The 11,683-nt window shown below is 38.7% G+C and overlaps 2 pseudogenes; one reads left to right on the top strand and one right to left on the bottom strand.

Moving 5' to 3' along the window:
• Positions 1 to 8,243: 8,243 nt before the first annotated feature.
• On the bottom strand, positions 8,244 to 9,551 carry LOC110592229 (annotated as a pseudogene).
• A 756-nt stretch (positions 9,552 to 10,307) lies between these two features.
• On the top strand, positions 10,308 to 11,469 carry LOC110592218 (annotated as a pseudogene).
• The last annotated feature ends 214 nt before the right edge of the window (positions 11,470 to 11,683 follow it).

The raw sequence follows: 11,683 nt of genomic DNA, 5'->3' as shown, positions 1-11,683 counted from the left end.
GAGAACAAGAACTACCACCACCACCAAAGTTGAAATATTCTTTCCACGAAAATGTGCAGATAAAGGGTGTCTTCTATCTAAATTCTCTCATAATGCACTTTCCAAAGTTCTCCTGGTAAGAATTTAGAACTTCTCTCCCCATGTCCATGTCTTATTTTTTATATTCACCCACGTTCACTTTTTTAATCCACTATACCCCTTCAAATACCATACCCCACAACAGCACACTCTGTATCTCCTTCCCAGTGACTCTTCTTTTGTATCCTCTGTCTTACAGAGAATTGCAGTTCATTTGATTTTTTCGGCCACTCATCAGGGGTTCATATTAGTTCTGGACACAGTGTTTTGGTAATGTCCTCCTCTCATTAATACTGTGGCACATCTTAAATGCAATTTACTGAACAATCAATCAGGGAACACATTTATTCTTAGGGTATACATATTATCATGACAATTCAGATGAATCAGAAAAAAACTCAATTAAGTAACTTGAAGAAGGCAATGCACAAAAGCAATGATAAACCTGAAAACATACCATATTTTTCTTTCTTCAACCCCATTATAATCTGCTTCTTTAGCAATATACCGTTTAGGTTGTTTTCAGGTACAATTTAATTTAGCTCATGGCATACAACAATTCCCAGTCTGATTCAAGATTATACTTCTATATAATTAACTTCAGTTAGTTTTTTAAACACTCTCAAGACTAATGAAAAAGAATTTCTCATTTAGGAAATAAATTCAGCTGAACAGTTACTGCATTAAATATGGGTATTTCAGAGTGGCCATATTTGGAATGACTGCATATAACCCTCTTAGGGTTATGTGTATGTGTCTGTGATTATTACATATTTCTGTAAGCTCAACAAATAGGCTCTCTGAATTGTTTCCTTAGCAATGGTTACTAAGCACTTTGGAAGATACTAGAATTTCCTTTTCTCTTAATATAATATGTACTGTAATCTTTTCTTTTTTTCCCAGAGATCTCATTATTTTTACAAGGTAAAACTATTTAATTCAAATTTGCTTCAAAGTGAGGCAGTGTGTAGTTTATAAATTTGCTACTGAAAGAACCTGGATATGTGAGCCAGCTTCTTAAATAAATTAAAATATAGATAGCTACAGAAATTAACTTCAAAATTAGTTCTTTAATGATTCCTCTAATTGCAACATATAAATAATGATATTGTTTAGTGTTTTCAACAGGAAAAGATTTTTCGTAAGATTAAATAGAAAATTCAGCTTGAGGGGCACCTGGGTGGCTCAGTTGGTTAAGCGTCTGCCTTCAGCTCAGGTCATGATCCCAGGGTCCTGGGTTGGAGTCCCCCATTGCATCGGGCTCCTTGCTCAGTGGCGAGTCTGCTTCTCCCTCTGTCCCTCCCCCTCACTTGTGCTCTCTCTCTCTCGCTCTCTTGTTCTCTCTCTCAAAATAAATAAATAAAATCTTTAAAAAAAAAGAAAGAAAATTCAGCTTGATTCACCTAGAGTTTATAACTGCTGCTCTCCACTAGTAATCCATTATACTTCCAATTTTTAATTGATCATTGATTGATTTTTCAGCCTGCCACACACATTATACATGGTTTTGTCACATAGTGAGTAAAATTTAATTTGGACTTGTGTAGAAGTGTAAGTATATTTACTGTCTACCACTTCAGATTTGCCCCTAATTTATATATTTATTATTCAGAACTCAATGTTATATTTCTGTTATAGGCTCAGTAAAAAATAAGTTGAAGAAAATAACTGCAGTAGGAAAATTTACTCTGTTGCTAAGTAAAAATGATTTAGTACTGAAGTAGGTGGATAATACAGAGGAAGGCAGGACCAGGGAGGAAAATGATTCTGTCAAGAGACCATCCCTAGCACAGAGAGTTCTTTATTAGCCTTGCTGAAAATCACTCCCCTTGGTTTAGCAGTTCAATCTTGAGTACTGGCATTGCTTGTTTCTAGATACTCACTGAATTACACTGTGTTTTCACACTTTTTTTTTGCCATTAGGTTTGGCATTATTTTCCTGCACACTACCATCCTACTGGGGTAGAATGATTAGAGTCCTTTGTATAACTCTGTTTTGTTTCTGCCAAAGAAAGTCTCACAGTATAAATGCAGGGGTGTTGGCTGCTTTAATATTTAATATTGGTTTAAAGTGGATGCTTATAAAGTTTAAATAACCATCCAATAAAATGTTAATTCCTAAAATTTGCATCTTCCTAGACATTTGTAAGGTTGGCTGGGCTCCTGTGTGTTCTATGAATCTTTTTTTTTTTTTCCTGTCATTCTCTAAACACCCCACTGCTACTTTCAGATCATGTGTTCTGCCTCATCCCACTAGCTTCGTAACTTGCTGCAATCTGGCTCCCCGACTACCATTGCTCTGAAACTTGCTCTCTCGAATAATGTATTATTTTTTTGTTTGACATCACTTCTCTGCAAAACTGTCTCCTGGGTCCTGTGACCCCACTCTGCCCTGGCTTTCCTGCTACTTCTCTGACCAGTCTTCACATGCTTTTGCTAGATGCTTTTCCTTTCTGTGCACATTTCAACGTAGGAATTCTCCAAGATACTATCACATATCTTCTCTCTGCAATCTGGCTCCAGGTACTCTGTTAGCCAGTGATTCAAATTCTAGATGTATATAGATGAATCTCAGCCTCACTTCCACTGGCAATCAGATTCCAGACCCATATTCCCAGTTTTACAGTACATGCAATGAACCTGAATTCCATGGGCAAGATATCCATACTTAAATTCATTATCTCTACCTTCTTCCTCCTTTCTTGCTTTCTCTTTCTGGTTAATGACATCATCATTTTTCAAAAATCTATGGTAAAGATTAATGGTGTTCTGGTTCTCTTGTCCTTCTGGACACAAAGAGGATGCCATTTCTACATTCCCTTAAGGAGAGGCATGGCCATGTGACAGAGCAGGAAAAAATCCTTTGTTGATTTGAGCCACTGAAATTTGGGGACTGTTTATTATTAAAATGCAACTGAGTCTACTGTGACAACTCTATAATTTCTCAAATATGAAATCTGATGTCGCTGAATTAGTCAGGAATAAGCTTAGGTGTGTATAAGATAGGGAGTTAAAATGTGAATGACAAAAAGATACTTCCACCTTTATTTCTGTGTCAGGTAAAAGGTGGCCAGAAGTGAGCATCCCCAGGCTGCCCCACCATCACCAGGGGCTCACTCCCACTTCCTGCTCCCCACAAGCAGAGGCAGCGTCTGCAGCACTTGGCTCCCACTCCAGAGTACAGGATGGGTCGGTGGCGCTGAGGCATAGCCCATCCACATCACAGCACCTGGCAGGAAAAACATGGGAGAGGGAAACATTTCTCCTCTAAGGACAAGGCTAGAAGTTGCACTTATGCCTCACAGGCCTGAATTTAACCCTATGGCCACACCCAGCTGTGGAGATTGGAAAATATAATCTTTTAGCTGGGTAGTAACGTGTCCAGCTAAAATTCTGGGCACTGCTATAATATAAGAAAAAGAGAATAAATACTGAAAGATAACTAGCAATCTCAGCCACAGTTATGTCTGATTTTAACATTCACCTCATCCTTTGCATCATCAAAATTTATTACTCTCATTTCCTAAATGTGTCTCAGTTCTGACTCTTCCTTTCACTCTAATGATACTCTGGAAATTGTTTTCACTAAGACTACGGCAATCAGTTGATAACTGATTTTCCTGCCTTCTTTTCCTCCTTTCCTTTGAGTATTGGAAGTTCTCAATGTTCAATGCTTCATGCAGCCATAAGAGTTACCGGTCTATATAATCAATATTCTATAGGATCTTTTACTCCCCCATTGTACATTCTTTGACGATTCCTCATTAGCCATAAAATGTGGCTTAAATTTCTTAACACAAGATTCAAGACCTTCCGTTGTAAACTTGGTCAGAATATTCCCTTCATACCATCATTTCCCATTATGGAATCAATGTACATTTACATATATTGCTCCTTTATGGCATCACTCTTCTTAGGGGTAGGTGGAGCCCTGACTCACCTCTTTCTTCCTTCCTCTACCATAATTTTATTTATATTTCCTTTAAGTATTTAGACTTATATTCGTGTATGTATATATCTTCCCCTCTAGAACCCTCAGTTTGTTTTTCAGAGTCCATCGTCTCTCATGGTTCGTCTACCCCTCCGATTTCCCCCACTTCATTCTTCCCCTCCCGCTACCTTCTTCTTCTTTTTTTTTCTTAACATATATTGCATTATTTGTTTCAGAGGTACAGATCTGAGATTCAACAGTCTTGCACAATTCACAGCGCTTACCAGAGCACATACCCTCCCCAGTGTCTATCACCCAGTCACCCCATCCCTCCCACCCCACGCCCCACTCCAGCAACCCTCAGTTTGTTTCCTGCAATTAAGAATTCCTCATATCAGTGAGATCATATGATACATGTCTTTCTCTGTTTGACTTATTTCACTCAACATAATACCCTCCAGTTCCATCCACGTCGTTGCAAATGGCAAGATCTCATTCCTTTTGATGGCTGCATAATATTCCATTGTATATATATACCACATCTTCTTTATCCAGTCATCTGTTGATGGATATCTTGGCTCTTTCCATAGTTTGGCTATTGTGGACATTGCTGCTATAAACATCGGGGTGCACGTACCCCTTTGGATTGCTACATTTGTATCTTTGGGGTAAATACCCAGTAGTGCAATTGCTGGGTCATATGGTACCTCTATTTTCAACTTTTTGAGGAACCCCCATACTGGTTTCCAGAGTGGCTGCACCAGCTTGCATTCCCACCAACAGTGTAGGAGGGTTCCCCTTTCTCTGCATCCCTGCCAACATCTGTCGTTTCCTGACTTGTTAATTTTAGCCATTCTCACTGGTGTGAGGTGGTATCTCATTGAGGTTTTGATTTGGATTTCCCTGATGCCAAGCGATGTTGAGCACTTTTTCATGTGTCTGTTAGCCATTTGGGTATCCATGCAATAAACATTAAGACATGAATACAAACAATGTTTCCTTTAGTTCTTCTGTGGCATTAACAACATCAGCTCTAAATCAGATTCCCAACTTCTTCCTGGACTTCTCATCATTTATCTTAAATATCCTTCATGACCTAATTAAGAGTCCTAATCAGAGTAAATGAAACAATATTGTCATATTAACTGCTTTATTTAGAATACAAAGAAGTCTGATTGCTGCCTAATCAGCCAAATTAGCACCTAATAAAATGTATTTCCCTAAAGGAGCCTTGTAAGTATCAATTTGTAATTGCCTCATCTCTACATAAAATCAACCAGTGGGTCTTTCTTAGAAAACATAGGCTTAGATGGTCTTCTACCCTTTTCAAAATAAGCACAGTAGTATTGGAAATAAAAATACTATCTATGTCATAGACTTGCTTGGGCATTATGGGCCAAATATACTATACTGTGTAAGTGTATATTATTCTAAAAGCAAAATTATTTGGCCATTATTAGAATCAAATTTATGAACTAGTGAGGTCTTTCAAAATGAACCTAGATCATTTTTATTTAAAATAAAAAAAAGATCTCAGTGTATATTCACATCTAAGGATAAAGGGATCCTTACAATATCTCCTCTCCTTGGGCTACTATTAGGAATTATACCCACTTCAGTCTCTAGGGGTGGATCCTGTTTGGCCACAATTCATTTAGTGAGGTCAGGACCTGCTATAACATTTTTGAGCCCTTGATGGAATATAGCCAACAAGCTAAGGAGGAATTCTGAAAAGAATCTCTGGAAGATGGAGTAGAAGCCTAATTATGCTGTACCTGTATTCTGCCAACACTCAGGACTTTTCAGCGTGTGTCCCAGCAGGTTCTTTCTATTGCTTAAGTCAGTATAAATTGGCTTCCAAACTATTGAATTACCCAAATCAGAGACCTAGGGTCACAGAGGCCTGCCTCACCTCTGCAACTGTGCCTCATGCTACTTTTCAAGCCTTTAAAGGGAAAATCAGATGTTTTTAAAACATAGTCTGAGTGATGCTTCTTAAAAAGTAAAGTCACCAATGAGAAAAAAACATTACTTAAATCTTGGCCTCTGGAAACATTTAAGGGTGAACTCTCTTGGACAATTTGTCTACACTCTAGAAGAGAGGCAGTGATTGTAAATAAAGTACCTTGAATTGAAGTGGTCCACAGAAGCTACCCTCTTGGCTACTTCATCTTTCCTGATCCAGCTTTCTTTCACAGCTAGTGTTTTCATGGTGATATCACAAACTATATGTTCCAGAAACACTGAAGTATGAGCTTAGCTTTTAGCAATAATTTGTTAAAGGCTGAAGAACTGGCATTTACTAAAAAGAAAAAAAAAATAGTAAGTCATTAACTTTGTTATTTACCCTTCTGAGAACATTGCTTCTGTATAATACATTAAGAATATGCTTCAAAAAATAGCTTATAAATGAAAGGTCAACATACTGAAGCAAATCATCTAATTACTTCATGTCACAGAATAAGAAACATTTTAATTTCCATATTTTATCCCTGGATTTGAATCATTCTGAGACTCTCAAGAATAATGCAAAGTTCATCTGACCAAAGAAAATGGCAATAAAAGAAGTGAATCAAACATTTCAAAGTCCTATTAATAAATTATATCCTTTGCTGAGAGAATCAGTCCAATTTAATATTCCATTTAAATATTTAGTTACCTTCTGAAAAATGTTTAAGACAAATAAATTGCTCTAGTTAATAATACAGTGATGTTTACTTGATAGTTGCTGAGAGTATATCTTAAGCCTTCCCACCACACACACATAGGCAAGCTAACCATGTGAGGTGATGTTTAATTATTTTGATCCTAGAAATCATTCTATATGTGTGTGTGTGTGTGTGTATACATCAAATCATCATGTACATTCTCAATATATATGATTATATTTGTCAATTAGTCCTTAATAAATTTGGGGAAAAAAAAGAATTCTTATGTATATTCTTTGTCTAGTTCTTGATCTCTAGCATTAATTTTCTCTGTGCATGTACATGCACATTTTAATTATTAGTCACTATTTGTTGCTAGGGCTGCCATTAAAAAAAGACCACATACTGGCTCTCATAAAAAAAAAAAACAAAAAACAAAAAACAGAAATTTATTTTTTCCCACTTCCGGAGGCTGGAAGTCCAAAACTAAGGTGCCAGCAGGGTTAGATTCCTCTGAGGCCTCTCTCCTTGGCTTCCAGATGGCCACTCTTTTACTACTTTTTATGTATTTGTTCCTCTGTGTGTAGGCATTCCTGATGCCTCTTCCTCTTCTTAAAAGAACACCAGTCATACTGGATGAGAGCACTACTCTAACAGTCTCATTTTAACTTAATCACCTCTTTAAAAATCTTATCTCTAAATACACCTACATTCTGAGGTGCTGGGGGTCGGGGCTTCAACATGAATTTTTAAAGAGACATAATTCAGCCCATAACAGTGACTTTGTTTTCTTTTTGGATATAAAATACATAGATAACAAATATTTTCATACCATCCTATCTTGATTGCTTTTATAGTGCAGGAGGCATAGCCCAATCTCTCCTCCTGCCAGGGAGAAAACATCTGATTTGGAGAGGGCATTTAATCAATATTTGTTGAATAAAAGATGACTGGATCTAACACATAGACATATTTTATAAATTAGTATGTATATGTTCCACAGGCTTCTCAAATGCAACCTCAACAGATCTGAACTCATCCCCTTCTCACAAATCCTTCCCTGTTCCATGCACTGTTCCAGCCAGAATCCTTCACCTCTCCCTCTCTTTTCCTCTTCCTGACAGTCACCAACCCTTGCAGATGCTACCTCATTAATAGGCCTTCAGCCCATGCATCCTCTTTATTTTTGTCACAAAGTTAATCTCCCATATTATTGCAACACACTTGTACCAGCCATATGAACCACAAAACTTCATTCTCCATTGTTGATAGTCATCTTACTTGTTCTTCTGCTAAAATTCAATTGCTTCCATTGTTCTTAGTGTGATTCCTAAGCTCCTTCTTTTAGGGCCCTAAATGAACTCATTGTTTCTTATCTTTTTCATGTCTCACAACTTTCCACTTCATAGCCCATTGCCCCATGATACTGAATGACATGTAAGTCCTCAAGTTGACCGTGTGCTTTGTCTCTTTTAATCATTACCTAATGTTCCTTCCTTTTTTTTTCTTCCAATGTTCAGTTTCCTTTAATGACCCTTATCTCCCTGAAGGGCAGGTGCAGGCAGCTAGGTGATGGCAAGAGATGTTTATTTGAAGATCTTGCCCTGATTGAATGCTTTGCCCACATGCTGGAAGGCCCCCTCCCAGGAAAAGTACTCTTGAACCAGTGTCTGGGTCTCCTCACTGCCAGGACCCAGTTTCTGCCATGTATATGACTCTTAGTCCGCCTGCCAGTCTGGACTCAGAAAGGCAAGATCCTGGCCTTAGAAGACCTACACTTCAGAAATGGAACTGCTATTGTTAGCTCCAAAAAGAGTGACACTGGCAAAGGCATTCTTCCTCAGTTTGTCCAACCTCTGGAACATTCCAGTGATGAGGTTGCAGCTCATGAAGGTCCAGGTGGGCTCTCAGGGAAACAGTACTCAGAATAGCACAGAGACCAGCCATCCTTATCAAAATGCTCCCAAACATATGGTAGCACCACAGAGAGGGTGTCCTCACTGGAGTATTTGCACTTAAATTCATCCAACACAAAGGTACTCTTGGGCAAGTGAGCAAAGCGATCCTTGGCCTTTGCCTTAGCAGCCAGCGCCTGTTCACATTCATTCATCTCCTCCTCAGGAGCAGCGGCAGCAGCCTTTTTCTCCTCTTTGCACTCAGCCTGGGGGTTCTGCTTCTCTTCTCAAGAACCTTTCTCTTTCTGTAGGGTACCCTTTTCAGGATGGCTCCCTGCAAACTTTTTAGCATCAACCTGGGCCATCTTCTCATGGAGTTTCCCCTCCCCCACAAGATAGCCTGGAACTGGGGCCAGTTAATGCAGGTGAGGAACCAGTGGTTGGTGTCAGGGAAGGCCTGGTGGAAAGAAGGCTCCAGGACCTGTTTATAAAGCCACAACAGGGTGCAGACTATTGTGATGTCAGCCAGTGTCACACATTCACCCACCAGGAAAGTCCTTGTCATTAAGTGAGCATCCAGTAGTCTCAGAATTCACCTTACCTCTTCCTTTGCATTCTCTGTGGCCTGCTTGTTGTGGTGCACAATGCCCAAAGTGGGGAACACCCAGGTACTGGCTGGGGACACTATGTCACTATCAGCAAAGCTCACCCCTGAACCACTGGGGCTGCTGCCTCTGGAGTATTTCCCCACAGCTCCTCATTGCTCACATAGTAGGCACTGGCATTGCTCTCCAACACACAGAAACCATCGTCACCCTCAAATGCTGGAAACTTACTGGCAGGCAATTTATGGAGAAATTCGGGGGAGTTGGTTTGGCCAAACTGGAAATGGGGTGGTGCAGAGAGCACATAGACCTGAGCCCCACTGTACTGAGCAGCAATGAGAGGCTTGAAGACCCTCCAGTTCTCAGGATATGTGTACAGGGTCCTGGCCGCCATGGTGATTCCACAGAGAAAAAACTATTCCTTTCTTAATCTAGAACATTCTTCCCATATGCCTCTTACCTTTATTTGCAACTATCAAAATCCCATTTGTACCTGGGGACTTAGTTAAAGGGTCACATCCTGCTTAAAGTTTCTGTTGAACACAAAGTCTGAGAGTTTCTTCTATTTTTCTCTTATCAGAGGCTGGTTAAAGGAAAACTTGGAAAATGTATAACTATTACAAACATAAACATAACTCAATAAAGTGGCTGGGTTCAAATTAAGGTAGTCATATCAAGAATCACTAGGCTTCATATGTGTAAATCAAAACCTGCTACAAGTTATAATGGAAGGAGACATTTACAGTAACCTCTGTGTAAAATATCTAGGGTAACAGGAACTGTAAAAAACCCTCTCCAAAGAAAACTCTTAAAAAAAAAAAAACTAGTGAGAAATACAAATGAAGACAACTGGTAAGAGTACTATATTCATGACTAAGTGGACTCAAAGATTTTACTTATCACTAAATTAATCTATAAATGTTATAAATTTTATATTTGTTCAATAAAAAATACCAGTATTATGTTTTTAATTTGATAAACAGATTCAAAAAGTCAAACAGAAAATAAACCAATAAAAATAGCCATAAAAATTGTGGAAAAAAATGAGTAATACTTCATTTCTAATATAATAAGAAATACCATATGGATCATAGATTTGAATGTAAAATTTGAAGCTGTAAAAGGAGTTATTTTCATGACTAGAACAGCCATGGCTCATGGTCTCAAGAAGCATCTGAAGCAGACAGCAGCTCTAAAGCACTGGAAGCTGGATAAACTGGTGTGTTTGCTCCTCATCCATCTACAAGTTGCCATATTCTGAGAGAATGTCTCCCTCTGTTGGGGTTAATGTAGAGCATGAAATCAGCCATAATACCTGGCTTGCTAAAATGTAACACGGAGGCCGCTAGGAGCGATGGAAGGTTTCAGAGAAAGGCATAGGCATTCCTGTTGGAATGCCTCAGGAAGTTGCCTTCCCCAAAGCTTTCTTAGCCCAAAGAGCCGCCCTGTGATCTAAGAGATGTATGCATTGTCCCTTAGGCTATGTTTAGCAGAACTTGTAGAACATGCAGATTAGCATATTGTATCTTTCCCTTAAACAGATCTTCCCTTGTCACACATCACGTGCTTGAGAAACAGTTATAAGGATTTGTGATTATCCTGAAGGACCAATAAAAGCGGGAGCAAAGAAGAGCAAAGGGTTTTCATTTCTGAGCATTGACCCTCTTGCCTTCTCCTCTCTTTCACAGCAAAGTTTGGAGTAATCTTTCATCCATCGGTACAGGGATTGCTGGCCATTCCCGGCATCCCTCTCATCATTTTCCTAAAGAATAGGCTTAAGTATTCCCTAAAAGATGAAGTAAGGAAGATAATCATGTAATGTTTCATTAAGATTGGTGGCAAGGTCCAAACTGATATAACCTACATGTTGGTTTTATGAATGTCATAAGCAGTGATAAGACTGCAGAGAATTTCTGTCTAATCTGTGACACCAAGAGTCACTTTGCTATTCATTGTATTACATCCGATGAGGCCAAGTACAAGTCGTGCAAAGTGAAAAAGATCCTTCTGGAAACAAAAGGAATCCTTCATCTAATGACCCCTGATGTAGGCACCATCCACTACCCTGATCCCTTCATCATTCACATTGATTTGGAGACTTGAAAGTTTACTGAGAGAGACACTGGGGTTCTTTCGGTGTAGTTCACATGAAAGATACCAATAGCAACAGCTTTGCCATCCAGCTCTCCAACATTTTTGTTATTGGCAAAGGTACTAAGCCATGGATTTCTCTTTCCCATGGAAAGGCTATCTGCCTCACCATTGATGAAGAGAGAGACAAGACACTGGCAACCAAACAGAGCAGTGGGTGAATTGGTCTCTTGGTGATATGATTGGAAGTCTTTACACTTAATTAAAGATAATACAGCATGGAAAAAAAAGTGGTAAAAGGATACATGAGACACTTTATACAATACTTGTATGAAAATGTCCTTTTAAAGTATGACAAGTTCCTGAAACCCATAAATAAAATATTGATAAACTAAGATTTTCTATATATAAAACTCACTATAGTTAATGCCTCAA

Source organism: Neomonachus schauinslandi, chromosome 3 (assembly GCF_002201575.2).
Source record: "Neomonachus schauinslandi chromosome 3, ASM220157v2, whole genome shotgun sequence".
In the NCBI taxonomy this organism is placed as follows: domain Eukaryota; kingdom Metazoa; phylum Chordata; class Mammalia; order Carnivora; family Phocidae; genus Neomonachus; species Neomonachus schauinslandi.
This window is presented reverse-complemented; position numbering and strand designations above follow the sequence as displayed.